The sequence below is a fragment of the Rattus norvegicus genome, chromosome 10 (assembly GCF_036323735.1).
Source record: "Rattus norvegicus strain BN/NHsdMcwi chromosome 10, GRCr8, whole genome shotgun sequence".
NCBI lineage: Eukaryota > Metazoa > Chordata > Mammalia > Rodentia > Muridae > Rattus > Rattus norvegicus.
The window spans coordinates 102,979,961-102,998,612 of NC_086028.1; the positions used below are offsets into that span (position 1 = coordinate 102,979,961).

At 54.1% G+C, this 18,652-nt stretch overlaps 1 protein-coding gene across 6 annotated transcripts in view; it reads left to right on the plus strand.

The window, feature by feature from the left end:
• Positions 1 to 18,652, plus strand: part of Septin9 (septin 9) — a 169,233-nt gene that overhangs the window by 71,404 nt on the left and 79,177 nt on the right. The window contains exon 1 of one of the 6 annotated variants that reach the window (XM_039086952.2): positions 15,315 to 15,450. The gene's annotated coding sequence lies outside the window, so the exon portion shown is untranslated. 6 annotated transcript variants of the gene reach the window in all.

Genomic DNA, 18,652 nt, shown 5'->3' on the forward strand with positions numbered 1-18,652 from the left:
GGTCTCTTACTGTGCTGATTCAGATTTTTATCTTGGTAATCTCTCCCCTGCCTTCGATTTCCTACTTTCTCACTTCCCAACATCAAGGGTTTTGAGTCAACAGTAACACCCACCCCTCCCTCACAAGGTGACTCTGAGTCCCACCACTCTCTGTGACTGGGTAGCTGGAGGAGTCACCCCTATCTCCTTTCCCTGGGTCAGCAGAAGCGTGGGGCAGCTTGATGGTATGTTCTTCCTGAACGGAGGCCAGATCTGTTATCTCGAACACGCTTACAAGCCGGGTCCTTGTGTAACAAAAGCCACTTCGAGTGCCAGCCGTTGGCCTGTTCTTCTCACCAGCGTTTGCTGTAATCAGTTTTGCATGCCCAGAACAATCCTGAGAGTCCTTGATGTTTGTTGAAAAAGATCTGGCCCAGAAGCCCAGACTCTTGGATCTGAGTGGCAAGACTTTTCTCTGCTGTCCCAGAGGAGGCTCTTCTGCACTGGTCCCTGGATATCCTGTGGTCCCTGTCCTCCTCATTAGAGAGGTGGCCACATTGACACCTCTGGGACAAGGTGGTGCCACTTTGTTCCCTGAGGAAAGGCCTGTTGCTTGCAGGTAGCTGTAGACCTGGCCTCTTAATTAATGCCTGTGGGCCTTCTGTATGATGAATCCCGAGATTTCCAACAGACACTCCTGGGAATTGCTGAAAGGGATTCTGGGGCTCTAGGGCTTTTGTAATGAAGAGGGGCTGGCCTCTTTTATAGATCCCAAAGCTTTCGACGCCCCCAGCTTGATATACTAGGTGAGCCTATCAGTTGTCCCCATGTGAGCAAGTTCACTAGACAGTAGATGGGGAGAGTAGGTGTGTAAGCACCCCATTGAGGATTACCTGGATCACCTATCTAGCAAGAAGTGGAGCACGCCCCCTTTGGGGGAGGTATCAGTCTGGAACCCTTCCTGGGGCATGTGACATTTCAGGAAGGGTTTGAAGGAAGCGCTGTGGTGGAGTGGGGTAGGAGGTGGCAGGGGCAGAGTTTGTGTTGAGAGAGGTCTTAGGGCAGTCTGGGCACCAGTTGGCTGTCCTTGCTCTATTGTCTGTGTGGCTCAGAGTGAGCTGAGAGACTCGACCTGAGCCTCCAGAGCTTGGTGGGGTTGTGAATGGCATCATGCCAGGTTCTGGGGGACATTCTATCAGATACAGGTAGTAGCTAGCACTGGGCTTAGAAGTGGCTTCGTGGGGTTTGGAGGCTGCTGTTGGAACTGAGTGACGTTTGCACAAGAACTGTAGATCCTGAGTGCTAGAAGGTTACACAGACAGGAACCTGTCTGATCCAACTGTGGGGACAAGATTGGTTAACGGGGTCGTCACTGATAGTGGCAAGTCCCAGGGACTTGGCACCCATAGGACCGTCCTGCTTCATATGAAGCTGGGTCCGGGAGGCCCTTCCTCCTCTCAGGCTGATATTCCCCATGAAGGTCGGGGACACATGGGGTTACAGGGTCTGTCAAACTGAGAGGTTATTCCAGTATCTCATCAGAATGTCACAGGTGAAGGAGATGGCATGTCCCTCTGCAGTGCCAAGTGCTGACAGCCGCAGGGCACGCACCTAGTGACTGGACTGGGAATCGGGTCTGAAGCCCTGAAAAGTGGGAGGCCATGTTAGAGCTGCGGAGTGGCCTCCAGCCTTCTTGTCCAGGTGGCATGGTGCAGATTCAGCTCTAAGCTGTGACTGTCCCGTCCAGTAGAGACCAGAAGGGCTGAGAAGCCAAAGTTCCATGCTACCAGCTTGCTAGGCCTGGGTGCCTACCAGGGTGCACTTCCACCCATGTCCTTAAGGTGTGGGGGACTCCGAGCCTGCAGTGAGGATTGTGGGGGACTTGGTACCTGGAAGAAGAGGAGTCTGGCTAAGATTTAGAGTCCAACTGAACTGCTTCTGAACCAGAAGCACCTCCTGCCACCCACGGCCGGCATTCCCAGTGGGATACAAACATGTGCATTGTGTGTTTGGTGCAGAGGCCAGGGAGTTTCCCACCTGGTGACTTATAGTCTCTGCTTGCCCCTCCAGAGGGACAGGGCCTGACATCCTGGGACCGACGGGACAGAGCTGGGTTCTCTTTTTCTCTCTCCACCTTTCATTTCATGCTAGGGCCCTGACCGTAGTCCCTGTGACCACCCACTTTGTCAGGGAGGCTAGCCTACTGACAGAGAGTTGTACCTCTCTGCCAGACTGGCCTGGGCACTCTCTCCCGCCTCAGCCCCTCCAGTGCTGGGGGTCACAGACATAAAATTCATTCCCTAAAATGAATTGGGAAAGGAGTTCATGTAGTTTCTCTTGACCAAGCCACACAGGGGAAGGTTGGCTGAACAGTGGCTCCCTTTCCAAAGCCTTCTTGTTTTTTTCCCAAATTTGGAGACTCGTAGAATTCTCTGCAAACACAGTCTCAGATGCTCAAGGAATTTTCATCTTGTTGGCTAGATAGCCCCACCAGTTGGCTCTGGACACCCCCGCCAGGCGCCCAGAGGGCATTTCTGGGCTCTGGCTGTTTAATTTGGTCTGGACAGAACCCGGAGGCTCCGTGCAGTCGGGAACCAGCAGATGTTCTAGAAACTTCGAGTTTGTTGTCATGTTTTAAAAGTGCCACTAAATCCCAAGAATTTCAGAAGGAGACAGAATGACCTTGTTTTCTCTAGGGAACATACACATGTAACACTGCCTGCGCCATGGCTCCCTGGGGGAATGTGTAGGGGGTGCGGTGCACAAAAGTAGGTAAGGGGCTCTAATCTCTTTCTTTCTTTGTGTCTTTCTTCCTCCTCCTCCTCCTCTTCTTCACAAGAGGGAGAGAAACAGGGCGGGAAAGGGAGAATTTATTCAAGATTTTTTATTTTATGTAATGGGTGTTTGCCTACATGTTTGTATGCGTACCATGTGCATGCCTGATGCTCGAGGAGGCCTGACGTGGGCAACTAATCTCCTGGGACTGGAGCTACAGACAGTTGTGAGCTGCCACGTGTGTGCTGGGAACCATACTTGGGCCCTTTTGCAAGAGCAGCCAGTGCTCTAACCACTTGGCCATCTCTCCAGCACCACTTGCTCTAACCACTTGGCCATCTCTCCAGCACCGCTTGCTCTAACCACTTGGCCATCTCTCCAGCACCACTTGCTCTAACCACTTGGCCATCTCTCCAGCACCACTTGTTCTAACCACTTGGCCATCTCTCCAGCACCACTTGCTCTAACCACTTGGCCATCTCTCCAGCACCACTTGCTCCTTTTCCTCTGCTGCTGTTCCTGGAATGAACTCAGTCTTCCCTGGCTTCTTTGGTCTACACTCTGGGAACTAAAGGACTGTAGTCCTAAACACACAGCCTTGTCTTTGTGCCCATATGTCTCATGTCTCCAAGGCTAAGTCTCAAGGTTTCAGTGAGATCTTGAACATTGACCATCTGCTCCTTTGATTGTAGATGGGAGGAGGGGGTCGCTGCCCCACATCTGCTCCTGATCAAGGGTCTCTGGAGGCTCGGGCTGAACTTGCATAAGGGGAGGATTGGGAATGGTTGTCCTTTGCAGCCTGGGTGGGACCTGGCTTTCTTCTCTGTCCCTTTTCACAGATGTCTTACCTCCGGGAAGCTGGGACTCCAGCACCCTATACAACCGATGTCAGACTTTTAAACAAGTTTCAGTGTAGGTCATGAAGGCATTTGCAGACAGGCCAGGACAAGGGCTGGGCACCTCCTCATGGGAGACTGCAGCTGAGGGAGCCCCTGAGGAGGAGGGAAGTAGTCACTCTGGGTCCCAGGTGGCTCCCTTCTTGGACAGTGGTCACTGGCAGTCCCTGTGTCCCCAGAGACCTTCGATCTGGAACAACTGTGGGGCAGTCGCCCCTCCCCCCATTTGCAGTGGCCCCAGACTCTGCAGCCAGCATCCTGGTGGATTCCACTCAGGCCAGGGTCTCTTCCTCCCTGGGTTCAGGAAGCAGGCTCTGCTGGAGGATGCTGCCCCACTTGTCATGTGGGTGGGCAGCTTCTGAGAAGGGAAGGCCAGGCCCCTGCCCTCTGTCCCCTAGAGACAGATAGTATCTGCAGTATAAACGGACAAGTTTTTCTGGGTCCACGGTTCCCTGTCCCCTGTCTCCTGTCATGGGTCAAGGGGCTGGGTAGCTCTGAAAATTAACTGGGTTATGGGGATATTCCTTTACCGCAAAATGAAACTCCCAAGTTCTCTGGTGCTTCTGCGGACTTGTCTACTCAGAGGTGCCCGGGACCTCCACCAACATCAGGGGTTACCACCAACATCACAAGATCACTTGTGAGATCTGGCTGTGTGCCCTTCCTCCCAACCAGGAGGCTCGAGAAGCTGAAGGGAAACTTGGGTGGGGGAGAGGCGCCATGTGTGGATCTCCAGCCACAGTGCAAGCAGCTGAATGTGTGAGTTTTAAGTCCTGCCCTCCTTCTGAAACCCCAGGAAAGGCTGCCAGCTATCCTGCTCCCTTCCTTCCTTTCTTCCTCCCTCCCTCCCTTCCTTCCTCCCTTCCTTCCTTCCTCCCTCCCTCCCTCCCTTCCTTCCTCCCTTCCTTCCTTCCTCCCTTCCTTCCTTCCTTCCTTTCTTCCTTCCTTCCTTTCTTCCTTTCTTCCTCCCTCCCTCCTTTCCTTCCTTCCTTCATCCCTTCCTTCCTTCCTTTCTCCCTCCCTTCCTTCCTTCCTTTCTTCTTCCCTCCCTCCCTCCCTTCCTTCCTTCCTCCCTTCCTTCCTCCCTCCCTCCCTTCCTTCCTTCCTTCCTTCCTTTCTTCCTTTCTTCCCTTCTTTCTTAACTACAAAAGAAACCCAGGCCACCAGGGGCCCCTTTGGGCGGATGCAGACTGGCTGTTTCATTCCTATACTCTGGCCTGGTACAGCCAACGGTGGAGGTTGAAGGCCAGGTCCTGGTCAGAGAAATTAGACTTTGGGGCAGCTGTGTTTGAGGGACAGGATAGGACACTTCTCTAACCTGAGGAACATGTCCTTGGACATTAGGTCAGACTAGGGCATGCAGCTCTCTTACGTACCTCTCTGGTGCTATTTAAATGAGGAAGCCAAGCTCCTGCAAACAGCTGTGCTGGAGCCAGCTGTCAGGAGTGGGGCTGGTTGGGTGGCGGCATGTGCACATGCATGTGGGTCTGTCTGTCCTTCTATCTGTCTGTCTGTCTTCCCCTCTTGTGCTCTTGTGCGTTCTTTGTCTCTGAGCCACGTCCCGGCCCTGCCAGCTGTTTCCCTGCGGCTCATAGGCCCGCCTTCCTATCCAGCTTAGCTTTCTGTCTGGGGTAGCATGGTGAACCCTGCTGCTGGGCTGTGGGCAGAGGCAAGTGCTGCCTGGCAGGCCCAGGCTGTCCCAGCCATTTAACTAGCTGTCACCCTGTGCTGCTGGGACTTACTTGTTCCTTAGTGCCTTAGTGTCTGCCAGGCACCACTGTCATGGTGTCTGGCTTGCCTTTCTCATCTTCCTGGTTCTTGGGTATGATGGCAATGAGATTGTGGCAGAGGAATGAGACTGAGGTCTGTGTGGCAGCAGTGAGTAGGGGTAACCCAGCCTAGGGTCTGATGTGGCAGCCTCTGCTTCAGTCCAGTTTTGCGTCTGTGAATCAGGAGCTCTGGTCTCCCCTGTCAGGTTGTGCAGCAGGGGCGATTGGAGACTTTTTACAGAAGCCTCAGTGGACACGAGGACAGGGCCCACTCCACAGTGCTGGACAAGTCATCCTCCTCTCTGTGCCTCAGTTTCCCATCTGCTGTGGAAGCGGACATGTTTTCCTAGCTCCACATTAGGCCTTGAGGGACCACATTGTCCCCTCTCTGGTGTTCCTTATGACAAGACAGAAAACAAAACAAAACAAAACAAAACGAAGATCTGGAAATGAAATAAGGGCTGTGTGGATTTTTGTTTTTTATTCTTCCTTTAGTTCAGAAAGCATTTCGAGCCTCTCTTCTTGTTTCTATGAACTTATCACCTATGTGGGGGACAGACAGACAGACAGACAGACAGACAGACACACACACACACACACACACACACACACACACACACACACACACACATACACACAGAGTCTGAGGACTGAGGGAGTGTGGGAAGTACCCTGTCAACACTGACTTGAGAGATTCAGGGACACTGGGCCTCTCCCTGCAGGCAACAGTGCAGAGAGCCAGGCTCTTGCTTCCTGGAGGGTGACTGTCAGCTGGAGGAAGCTGGCAGTGGCTTGGAGGATGGGTGTGTGTGGTTACGCTGTGAGAAGTTTCCTGCAGCAGGGACATGAAGCCAATTTCTTTTTCCCCATTCAGGCTCTGACTGTGGGCCTTGGGCAGTTTTGGAGACCTTGTGACTCACATGCTCCCTTCGTCCCTGGCAGTGCCCCGTAGGTAGCTTAGTCCTGGGTGTCCTTCAGTTTGCGATTGCCTGGGGAGTTGTTGGGAACAGTGGCGGTTGAAGCTGGACATTGTCCTTGGGTGACTGCTGGGAAGTGGGGGCGGGAGGGGTCGGGGGAGGGATGGGGGGTATAGGACGAGGTGCTGAGCTGTATGTAGCTCTGGGGTACTTTCAGGGAGGGCTATTTTCAGAATAGTGTGGCCCACTGGGTTGGCATTTTATAGGGTTACAGGGGGTACGTGATGAAACTGAGGCTTGTGGACCCACAGAAGCAGGGGTCCCCAAATGCTGCCCCTCAGAAGGCCCTTGGGGTGTCCAGGTCCTGTCTCTGACTGGGGATTGGTCTTTGTTTTATGTTCTGGAGGTTATTCTGATGAACCCTCAGAGCTGCCAAATGGCCTATCTAGAACCAGAAAATTAGAACTTAGAGAGTTCAAGAAGCAGGACTCAGGGTTGCGGGCAGCCTTGGCCACCCTGCTACGTGGAGAAGCAGAAGTGACATCTGTGTCTGTGTGCCGTCACAGCACATGGAAGGATGTTTGTCAGGATTCCAGCAGAGGGTGTCTGTCTTGCGGGACTATAGATCTTTCTTTCTTTTTTTTTTTTCTTTCTTTTTTTTTTTTTTTTTTTTTGCACATTTTTTGCCTCATGCTTAAATGGTATTTGTAGTCAGGGAAAAAAAAAAGACCGTAGCTGTTATTTTTAAAATTAATTTTCAAAAAGAAAAAATAACTTTACTCAAACTTCTCTTTCCATTTGGAGGTCGAGGGCACAGAGGTCTGGGGAGGGAGTCCAGGATAGCCATGGTGCCAGAGCCAGGCCTGATCCTGACGGTTCATGGGTTAAATGCAGTGTGTAGTGTTTCACCTTTGTCCAGCAGTGAGGGCTGCTGGGAGCCACCTCTGCAGGCCCAGTTTGTACCACAAGGAATGTGGTCAGAGTTAAAGTCTTTCATTTTGAGCTGGGAGGGTGTACAGGGTTGGCCCTCCGTGTCCATCCCTGCTCAGTCTGTGTTGGACTCCAGAGTCGCTGGACCAGATTAGTTTAGGAGCAAGAAGTCGCCTGAGCCGGTTATAGGTCTTTGTGCACGGCTGGAAGGAAATAGAAGGGGCCCTTCTCAGGAAGGGGCCACGTGCCTGGACCAGGGTGGGATGCAGATGGTTTTGGTTATTTCTTTATTATTTTTTTATCTCTCTGTCTCTGTCTGTCTGTCTGTCTGTCTGTCTGTCTGTCTCTCTCTCTCTCTCACACACACACACATACACACCACAGACCACACATACACACCCCACACATACACCTTACACATACAAAGACACACAGACAGATAGACACGCAAACACACAGCACACACACAGAGAGAGAGACAGAAACGGCACACACACATGCATACAATACCACACACCACACACACAGAGACACACAGACAGACACAGATACACACATACCATACACAGACACACACCACACACACATACACAGGCCATACACACGTACAGAGACACACAGACAGGCAGACAGAAAGACACAGACATACAGACACATCACACACAGACACACAAATACAGAGACACACAGATCGACGGACAGACAGACGGATGGCTGGTCGGACACACATGCACGTGCATGCATACACACACAGACACAGACACAGAGAGAGAGAGAGAGAGAGAGAGAGAGAGAGAGAGAGAGACTTCACAGAGCTTCTTGAGGACAGAGGAAGACGAGGCTGAAACTTCAGTATTTTTAGCTGAGTAAAGAATGGCCCAGCAGTCCTGTGATCACATCGTAGTACACAGACAGTACACCCTTCCCCCGTCTTCCTTCCTGCCTCCACACCTCCCCAACACCCCCTTCAGGGGGGCTTCAGGCTGGTGGGCCTGGGCCCTGCTGAGGCAGAGACTCCAAGGCAGTGTCTTGGGAGGAGGAGGCTCCTTCCTGCCTCACATCCCCGGGTCCCCAGCTGCCCGGTGCCTGAAGACAGGTCAGAGGTCAGGGGCTAAATTGCTGGGCTCTGGGCTGTGGTGGAGGTCCTGGATCAGCCAGATTGCTCTCTGGCACCTAAGGTTTGTGTTTGCTGTAAACAGCAATCCAGTGTTCTGTTACTCCTGTAAACAACTGCGGGACCTCTGCTGCTGTGCTTAGGGCCCTGTGAGGGGCATCGGAGAGTGGGTCAGGTGGGAAGAACTTTGCTGCCTGCACAGAAGAGGGGGGATCCTGTTAGGGAGCCAAGGAAGGTGAGCCCTTCTCCCACCGGTTTTAGGGGCATAGTGCCCGCCTGTGGGAAGAGGAGAGGCCTTGTCTCAACTGAGGGACATTCTCCTGAAACCTTCGGGGGTGGGTGTCGAAGGACGGAATACCCAGACACTCAGAGAACAGCCACAAGGGAAGGCAGTTGGGAGCCTCGGAGCTGGGACTGAGTGGGTGTTGAGGGTGAACAGATGATCAGAACAGATGTGCAAGACGTAGAACAGGACAGATCGGTCCCAGGGGGCCTAGGAGAAGCTCGGAAGCAGGGAGTGCAGGCGCTTGGGTCTGCTGAGCCTGAGACAGCACTGGCCAGAATTGCGGCTTCAAGGATCTGTGGGCCACTCAGAGGGGGAGCCTGTCACAGGAACCTGTCCTCTTCAGGTCCTTGTGGCCCTAGAAGGCCTGGTTACCCTTGCTGTGTAAGCATGTCCTCTGTCTTTGCTTCGGTCTCCCTCCCTCCCTCCCTCCCTCCCTCCCTCTGTTCCTTTCCTGTATATATGTATATGCATGTGTGTGTGTGTACTTGTCTGTGTCATATCAGAGGAAAACCTGTGAAGCTGGTTCTCTCTCTACCGTGTAGGTCCTGGGGAATCAAACTCAGATCCTCAGGCTTGTCAGCAAGCCCCTTTACCCACTGAGCCCTCTCATCAGCCCTTATTCTTCTTTACTGTCTGTCTGCTCTAAACCCAGGATGATAGCACCTTGAGATCCCTAAAGGCACTGGCAAAGGCCTTCGTGGGTACCTAGGATCCCGATCTCTCCTCTGGGGATATATTGAGCCTGCACGCAGCATAGCCGAATGTGGCAGCCGGTGGTGGCAGTTCTAGGCTCAGGCTGAGCACTGGGCATCGAGAAACCGGATGTCCCTGGTTGTGTGCCCTGAGTGACTGCTGGCTTCCATGTCTGATAAGCATGGCACAGTTCCTGATGCTTGGCTGTTTAATGGACTGCGCTGTGGGAGGAGCAAAAGGACCAAGGTTCTGTCCCCTATTTCCCTGTTTCCTGTATCTCTGACTCTGGCGCAGTTCAAGCCTCGAAGTGGGCGGACAGGGTAGGGGATGAGTTGGAGGCGGAGCCGAGAGCTGGACACTGGGTGACAGACTTTAGCCACTGCCTGCACCTGCCTTGTGGAAGGATGACGAATCTACGTGCCCCCTTCCTTCCAAACCCTTTGTCTGCCTCCCTGCAGGCTCCTCTGGTCCTAGTTCCTCCTCTCCTCCCTGAACTCCAGCCCCACTCTGATATCCTGGAGACTCTAGAGACCATGGGCAGCTCGCACAAGGTTGCAAGATGTAGCAAGAGAGCCTCTTGGAGTAGCAACTGCTTTGCTGACAAAGGGGAACCCCAGGGAGTCTCAGAAGGAGGAGCCCCCCCCCCATCCCCACACTAGACCCTGCCTACCTTCCACCCTGACTGCCTCATGGCGACTTCTAGAGTCTTCTCAGCGTCCAGCTCTTCTACACAGCGAACCCATTTTCTTACTCTCTGTTCCCTGACCCTCCTTTGCCGAGTCTTTGAGGCTAAAGAGAAAATAAGCCCACCCCACCCTCAGGTTCAGTGGACGCCAACCAAGCAAGGCAGCCGAGACTGGGCACAGGCAGGGCAGTGGTCCCCGAGGCTCTGTCCCCACCTCCAGGCAGCTGGGTGAACATTGGGTCTGACTGTCAAGAGCTGGCCTCTGACCCCCTCCCCTGGCTCTGGGGTGCTGCTTTGACCGGAGCCTGAACTCTGCCCCCTGGGGTCACTGTGCCCTGTAATTAGGCCATAGCTCATATCTGCCTGGGCCTCAGGCCACACCACAGTTCCATCCGGCACTCTGTCCAGGATGGCTCGTGTGATTAATGGAGGGTCCCAACGGGCGGAATGGCCCCTGGTATTAAATGCCGCTTCGCCTTTATTATTTTTTTTCTTCCCACTTTTAAAGTGCCTTTGAGATTTCCCCATGGTGTGTGGAGGGAGGAGGGAGGGTATTTCTCTATCCAGGCAGGTCAGAACTGGTCACTACACATGTATTTAATGACTGGGCTGAAGACAGGGAAGGAGGAAATAGCTACACCAGGGAACTGGACCCTGAGGACTGACCCATGCCTAGCAGCCCTTTTCTGGGCTGCAGAGAAGATATAGACCTGCATCTCCCGCAGGAGCTCTGGGACTTCCTGGTCCCCAGGAAAGCACCCAGGCTTACCACACTGGGAATGGGGGTAGATCCCAGACAAGGGCCTGTATCCGCAGGCTGCCTGACCATTGTTTCACAGAGGCTTCTTGGAGTGGCCCCATCTGGAGAATCATGGGAAATGGGACCTGTGCAGAATACAGGAGAACAGTGTTTGGGGAGTCGGGGACCTCCTGTGGAGTTAGTTGGTGGGGAGCAGATAGGAGGAGATAAACTGAGGTGAGTGTGGTGTTGGCCTTGAGCCGGACTCTTGGATTTTTGTCCCCAGATGGGATCCTGGTTTGGTGTCCGTCTGCACAAACTAGGTCCTCCCTGGAGCTTCTGACTGTCACACTCTGAGTGACAAGAGCTGCAGGCTAGGCTTCCTTCCTTTCATTTCTTTTTTGAAGTCTGCAACCTCCCTTCCGCCTTCATCAGCTGCCATTTAATTGGGAACCTTTGACCTAATGGGGACTCAAGGGTCACATGATCTCCTCCCCTCCCCAAGGCCAGGAGCATTCAGACCCACCCCCAGGGACCTGTCCGAGTCTGTGCCCATTGTACGTCCACTTCCGGATGTGTACGGTGGCACAGCCCACAATCCAGCACTTGGGGGGTAGAGGCAGAAGGCATGGATTCAAAGCCAGCCTTGGCTGCGTGGTGACTTGGAGGGCAGCAATATAAGACTCTGTCTGATAAACAAAAAACAAAACCAAAACGCTTCTTTCTATGCCCACTTCTGCTCAGCGTTAGGAAGAGCTGCCTCCTCTCCCCTGTGGCCCCACCCCAAACCAGGAAGTTCTGCCTCATATCTGCCCCACATCCTCTCAATTTAGGCCTTTTTCTTCAGCAGCTGATGACTCCAGGTGTGTCCACGTCCCATAGCTGTAATTTAGCAAAGAAGAAAGGGAGTCCGCATCCTGCAGCCCCCCCCCCCCCCCCCCCCCCCCCGTTTATGGCGAGCCTGGAATGACCCTGGGGCTCCAAGCAGGAGGGGGCCAAGGTGGAAGGTTGGAGGCAGGAATCTAAAACTTACACAAAGAGGGCCTTCACTAGGACAGCCTCCTCCAGGGGCCTTAGGCTTTCGAAGAAGAAAGTCAGAGGCCCACAGGGGAAGGGGAAGGCTCAGGTCCCCCATCAGCTCTGGGCAGAGGCTTCTTGTATGCCTGTCTGGTTGGTGGCATTGTGAGGAGGCTTCCTGACTCTGCATGAGGTTACCTGAAGTCCTTCTGTGTGTGATGTGTATGTGGTGTGTGTGTGTCTGTGTGTGTGGTGTGTGGTGTGTATGTGGTGTGTGTATGTGTGTGTGGTGTGTATATTTGTGTGTATGTGGTGTGTGTATGTGTGTGTGTGCGAGAGAGAGAGAAAGAGAGAGAGAGAGAGAGAGAGAGAGAGAGAGAGAGAGAGAGATATGGAGATGGAGATCTGCTGCAGGCAGTGATCCTATAATTTACTGCCCCACCTGGAACTCTGAATTCTAAAGGGGAGCCGGGCCATGAGTCTGTCCACAGTGTGTGAGCTGGGGCTTCCAGACTGTACATGAGGATGGTTTGACAAAGAGGGGACCTCACCCTCACCTCCACCTCGCATGAGCCAGTCAACAGAAAGGTTCCTGTGTACAGCGCTGAATAAAACTGGATAGGAAGCATGGTGGACTGAGACAGAGAAGCAGGAGGCCCATCCGTGGCAGTGTCCCTTCTCTGGATTTCCAAGGCAGCACTGGGGGGGTGTGTGGCTTCAGAGTAGATAGAAAGCCAAGAAGCCCAACAGGAGCTGTGACAGGCTCAATACCCCTCCTTACCCCCTTCTTTTCTTTCCCTCCCCTTCTCTGTGGCAGAGATCTTGCTGTGCAGGGCTCACAGGTTCCACCATGGAGCTGTACCCACGCCTCCTGTTCCCTTTCCTGGGATCGAAGGGGACCTTCATTTCTGGGGCTGCTCTATCAGATTTGGTGGGGCTTCCCACCCTCATATAGTACGTATACTCTCAAAGAAGTGCAGGTCAGCCGTTCCAACTCAAGGTGTCCGTGGTGTGACTACCTTCTCCAGGCCCAGAGGGAAGGAGAGCCCATCTGTCCTGTGCCTCATCTGTCCTGCACCTCTTGTGCCTTTGGTAGATGCCAGCAATCTTAGGCTTTCGGGCGCATCCCTGACTCCCTGGTCTCTGCCTTCACGTGGCTGTCTGTATACGTGTGTTTTATCAGCTTATCTCTCTCCATCGGCCATGAGACTTGTCACGGTTCAGGGCCCCCTCTAATCCAGGGCAATCCTTCAGAGCTTCACTTTAATCGTAATTGGAGAAATCCTTCCTAAATAGTTCTAGGTCGGGGAGGCAGTTTGTAAATGTGTACTCTGGGTGGGCACTGCCTCTTCATGGAGCCTGGCCCACCCAAAGCAGGGAGGTGGATTTGAGTGAGCCACTGTGACAGGGTCTGGGTGGGTTCCAGATGGGTGAGCCTGTTGCTGGCTGGACCTCGGTGCCACCTCATCTCGCTGTTGACAGGTTTTTCCAAGGAGAAACCAACACAGTGAAATTTCGGGCAGGGCACCTAGGAAGAAGCCAGTGGTAGAGCACTTGTCCAGCAAGTCAGTAAAAAACCCCATTGTCTGGGATCCTGAGCACCAGGTCTTGACCACCACAGCTGCCCGTGGGCTCCCTGTATTCTGCGTCCTGTTTGGGCGACCAGTCTTTCCAAGTTTTGCTTCTGGGAGGTGTGATGTGGGCACCCTGTGTGCTGGGCTGAGACCCTGTGCCCAGCTCCTCCGAGCGTTTGTTCTTTGTTTCTCTTTGACTTATTTCCGAGATCCAGCGGCAGGGATAGGATGATTCTGACCTCATTCACAGGATCATTTCAGAGTGTACCCAGCCTGCCTTAGGACATGTGAGAGGGGAACTTGAGGGCCCAGAGTGACCTTGGCAGAGGAAGAAGTCTCTAAAGTCACCAGGAAGTACCGTATGGAATTGGGCTTGGTGGTACACATGCTGGAGAGTTTGAAGTCAGCTTGGGCTCTATACGGTGTGAGCCTCTGTCTCAATGAATCAAGAGAGGAGAGGACGAGGGGGAAGGATGGAGGGAGAGGGGGGAGATAGCAGAGTTGACCCTTTGCTTCTCTGGCCTTCTCTGGCTTTGTTCTTGGAACCCCAAATCCCCTGGCAGAATCTCTTCCCAGGGAAACTGGTTGTACCCCTTCCCAGGGGTGGGCGGATAGAGCATCCAGCTTTTCCCTCGCCCAGAGATGCCAGTTAGATCTCCCGTGAGTTCACGCTGAGTTTCCAAAGGCAGGCAGAGAGGATCATGGGACAGAACTCTACGGGCAATGACCTCAGTGTCACGGTCCCCAGGCTCCATCTGTGAGCCACATGTACAGAGAAGCCCAGGGTAGGCAGAGCCCTTGGCTGCCATGCTGGAGCCCTGGACGACCATGCTTTTTTTTTCTAGGGTCTGTCTACTGGGCCTAGCAGGGCCTGGACCTGAGGGAGGTACAGCGGGAGGGGGAGGGGAGGCTCTCCTGAGGTGTCAGCTCCTGCTTTCTCACTTTCCTTCCCAGACTCCTGGTGGGTTTGAGGTCTCCCACTGGCACTGTCCAGGAAGGAAGAAATTCCTGTCTTCATCTGGACTTGGCCTGGCTTTGTTGTTAAATAACCATGCGGTTGTTGGTAGGGGTGGCTGTTCACGGACTTCCGGTACAGGCTCTACTCACTCACTGGGACTAATTTTAAGTTCTTCCTTTGGGTCTGTTCTGCTTCCTGAAGTTACATCCCTCCCTGTGTCTCCCATCTGCATCCTCCTCTTGTCCTAAGCCCGCTCCCCACCTCCTTCCTAACCCCCTCTACCCCCTCAGCATCTCAGACCTCCAGAAGTATCTCCTGAGGTGGGGACCCAAGGGGAGATGGTCACTAGGGTCTCGGTGTTGGGATAGGACAGAGGGGACGAGGCCAAGAAAGGCAACAGAGTCCGGCGTGTTCTGAGGAGCCCCGAGGACTGCAAAACTGGTCCCCAGAGAAGTCCTGCCTTGGAATGCTAAGAGAGCCGGGTGTTGATATTCCAGTTTGGGGAGGATTAGGATGTGGCCTCCTTCAGGTCCCAGGCAGAGGCAGAGGCAGGCTACCTAAGAAGAGGTAAAGTCCTGCAGGGTGCCTGAGCAGCAAGGTGGCCTCAGGGGGTTAGAAGTGGGCCACCTGTGGAGACACTCAACAGAAGGTTGATTAGATAATGATAGTGTTGGGTCACCTCCATTGCATCTTCACACGCACAGCTAGGTGAGGTTTGGAGTTCCAGAATATTGAGGCTCACTGTGGCCCCAGCACTGTTTGGTTTGAGTCTTCAGCTGTCAACCTCGAATGAGGCTCACAGACTGGCCTCATGCCACAAGGTCAGCTAGGAAGGCGGGGGAGGGGGGAAGGGGGGGCTGGCTCTGCACTTTCGGCCTCTGCAGGGTGGGAGCTGCTGCCTCCAGTTCGGGCTGAGTAGGAGGGTAAGGCCTCCTAGCCAGCCCCAGCTCTGCCAAGGCCAAGGCCTTGCCCGCTAACCACGCCCACTCTTTCCCAGAGTAAGGACGCGGGCCCAAGGCCCAGTTCTCAAAGGCGCCTGAGAGCAGGCCAGGACGGTTATGGTTGGGGCTAGGGGAGCCTTCTGGTCCACCCCCCCCCCCCAGCTCCTCTCGATACAGGTGCGTTGTTACCAGCGGGTGGACCGCTTTCCTCTGGGGCACCGTCTGTCCTATGACCCGGGTGGTGGACTCTGCCTTCCGCGTGGCTAGCATACGGTTAGTGTAGGGGAAAAGTCTGACCTGTGTATCTTAGAGCCTGCGCTTTGGTTCTATGCTGTTCCCTTTCGTGGGGGCTGCGCACGGCGCTGTTTTGGCCTCTAGAGCATGCGCTGTGGTTCTATGCTGTTCCCTCCCGTGGGCGCTGCACACGGCGCTGTTTTGGCCTCCGACTACCCTTTTCCTTACAGGATAGTGGGCTCAGGCTGGGGCAGGGCTTTGCGTCTTTCCCTGGCCTCCCTTCCCAGAGCAGGCCCGATAGAATCCGTGCACCCGGAAGTCTTCGATCCGGTTTCAGGAGCCAGGAGAGGTTCAGAGGTTCCCGCAGCAGCCTGCGGTCAGAGCAGGGACCTTAACAATGGTCCCTTGTGCTCGTTACATTCCTCCTTAAACAGGCCCAGACCCAGGCTGCTCTGGCTTAGGCCCCCCACGGGTTCTGGGGAAGGAGGGTTTACAGCTGGAAGGAGGCTGTTGGCCTCTTTGTGTGTAGCAGCCAAGGCAAGGTGCTTGAGGGACAGGGGGAGGGACTTGTGCTTTGTGGGAAAGGGGTGAGCTGGGAGGTGTGTGTTCTCAGCTTGGGACGCTTGGGACGGTGTGCAGAGTCCTCCAGAACTCCCAGAGCTTTCCTTGCAAGCCGCATCCGCATCTTTGAAACCCTGTCTGTGTCCGTGGTCACACGTGACGTCACATGTGGGGGGCCTGAGTTCCTCTGAATTGCTTCCCCATCTTATTTCTCTTTTTGAGACAGAGTCACGGAGCCTGAAATTTTTCATTTCAGCAAGACTGGCTGGCCAAAGGCTCCATCCTCCTGCTTCTGTACACCAACACTGGAGTTAGAGATGCAGGCCACCACACCCAGCTTTTACATGGTTTCTGGGGCTTCTAAGACCTCACGCTTACAAAGCAAGAACTTTCCCCGGCCTTAGGTGCATAGACCTGGGTCAGGAGGAGTTGGTTTAGAACAGCCACTGCCATCCATCTAAAGAGTCGTGCCAGAGTGGTGCAAGCGTCTGCGTGCCAGCGCCTGCGTGCCAGCAGACTGCACCTGCGCCTGTGACGGCGAGCGAGGACCCTGGGTGTGCGGCTTGTATCCTGCTATGTCTACTAAATACTCTCAGAATTTCTCATCTTCCGAGTTGTGGTTCCGATGACCCTGTGAGACTCTGGCCTGTAAATCCTGTTTTCAGAGTTTGCCACATTCGTCTGGATGTACATGCCCTCCTCCATAAATCTGATAATTTCCTTGGAATGCCAATCCCAGAAATGGGCCAGGAGTGCAAGATTATAAACTGCAATCACCCCCACCCCTCACCATCGCTACCCCCACTCGCATTTAGGAGGGTGGAGGTGGAGGATGCTCAGAGAAGTGGGTGAGACCTGAGCCTGGCTTGGGTAGGGGTGAGTCAGTCCTCCACAGCATTTGGGTAAAAGGGGGGCCAGGGGGGCCTCCTGCCGTAGGGCTACTGGCACTGTTTTAGTTCCCAGGGGCAGCGTGGAAGTGTGGAGACCTACGGTATACAATAGCGCATAGTTTGGGGTGCTCACTGGGGGCCCCTCTGGCTGCACTAGTTTGGATTTGTGACAGGTTACTCCTCTACCTAGCTAGTCACTGGGATTTGATATGAAGTCAGTCTCAGACAGAGGCCCTAGACTGAGCTACAGTGTGATACATTGTATCATCCTACCAGACTCCACAGAGCAAGGGCCTGATGACCTCACACCATCCGTCTCCTGGGTCTCCTGCCTCTCCTGGATCTCCTGCCTCTCCTGGGTCTGTCCTAGGCTGCTGTACTGCAGTATTGGTGACAGGACAGACACATCCATTCTCTCTTAGTTCTGGAGTTTAAATTCAAGTTGCCAGTAAAGCTGCACGCTCTCCAACCTCCACAGAGGGAGGATACTTTCACCTGGCCCAGCAGCTGTGGCCAGAGACACTCAGATGGCCTCTGGCTTTTAGCTCTCGGACAATCTTATGCCTTTCTCTTCAAGGCACTAGTGTCAGCCCCAAATCAGGACTATATTTATCTTGATTACCGACATGTGAGACCTGTCTCCCACAAAATTCGGAAGAACGTGGCAAGCTCTGAGACCTTGAGAAGGTCTTTTTGTGGGGGCCGCTTTTCAGAATCACTGCATAACCTTTGAAGAAAGTAGGGCTTCTTGTGCTGGGTAGGGATGAAGGCGATGCTCTCTGCACCCAAGGACCATCCTCTAGGTCCATGCCCACAGTTAGAAGCCCACGGCCACGTTAGTGAGGTTCTTAGGGCGGTGCTGTGAGCACACCATGCCTGGTTTTGAACACACTCCCTGAAGCCTGTGGCCCATGGTGTGGGGAAGAAGTGTGTGGGCAGCGTGGGATCCCGGAAGGCTGGAGAGAGCCTGGCTCAGGACCTGATTGTTCTTCTTCTGAGGAGGAGGACAGGCGCTTATCTGAGGAAGGTTCTGAGCCTAGGCAGGCTCTCCCTCTGTGTGCTCGCTCACATTGTATCGCTCACATTGTATCGATAGCCAAGGACCTAGGGCCTTGACCAGGGGTGACTGAGGCCTGTGGATACAATTTGTTAAGCTCATTTTGATTTGTGCCAGTGTTCAGAATTAGCACGGAAATGTGGGCTGTTGGCAGGACACAGGCCAAGACCAAGGCACCACTGCCATTGCTGAGGATGTGGGAGTGGGATGGGGTGGGGTGGGGATGGGCCAGGGGTGGGGGTGGGGTGATTGCAGTTTATGATTGGCTCAGGGCCTTGTTCCTTTCTTTGTCCTCCACAAGGAAAGGGGTTCCCCCCCAGAAGTACTCCAGCCTGGGGAGCCAGGCACCAGTAGCCTGGACTTCCTCTGCCTCTCCCCTCTGCAGCTGTTCTCTTGCCTTTATCGGAGCAGCAGGGGCCTGCTTGCAAGGCCGGTTAGGAGTGGGCCTGTGGGCTGTAGGAGGGAGCTAGAGCAAGGTGGAGGGGGCGGGGCTTCGGTGCCTCACCTGAGATTCTAGCCACTCCCCCCAGCTATTTGTAAGCATTTCTGCCCTAGTTGCTCTTGGGGGTGTCTGGAGGGGCCTAGTGTTATATATGGGCTGGGGACATTTTACTAAGGGGGGTTCTACCTATGAGAC